Genomic DNA, 283 nt, shown 5'->3' with positions numbered 1-283 from the left:
AATAGCGCCCACCCAACAGGTTTTTTGTTGTTGTTGGTAAAAGAGTAATATTCCCACGGCCCTCTCACCTTCACTTTGTCCAGTCCTTACTCACACATATCATGAGACCACCAATATGTTAACACTTAGCTTTTTCTCTATTGTCTGGAGTCCATAATCTCAGTATTTACAATGACCTGAATGCATTGCAATATACTGAACTCTTTATCCTGTTTTTACGCCACACACACACGCACACACACACACACACACACACACACACACACACACACACACACACACA

Source organism: Micropterus dolomieu, linkage group LG08 (genome assembly GCF_021292245.1).
Source record: "Micropterus dolomieu isolate WLL.071019.BEF.003 ecotype Adirondacks linkage group LG08, ASM2129224v1, whole genome shotgun sequence".
Taxonomy (NCBI): Eukaryota; Metazoa; Chordata; class Actinopteri; order Centrarchiformes; family Centrarchidae; genus Micropterus; species Micropterus dolomieu.
Note: the sequence above shows the minus strand (reverse complement) of the source record.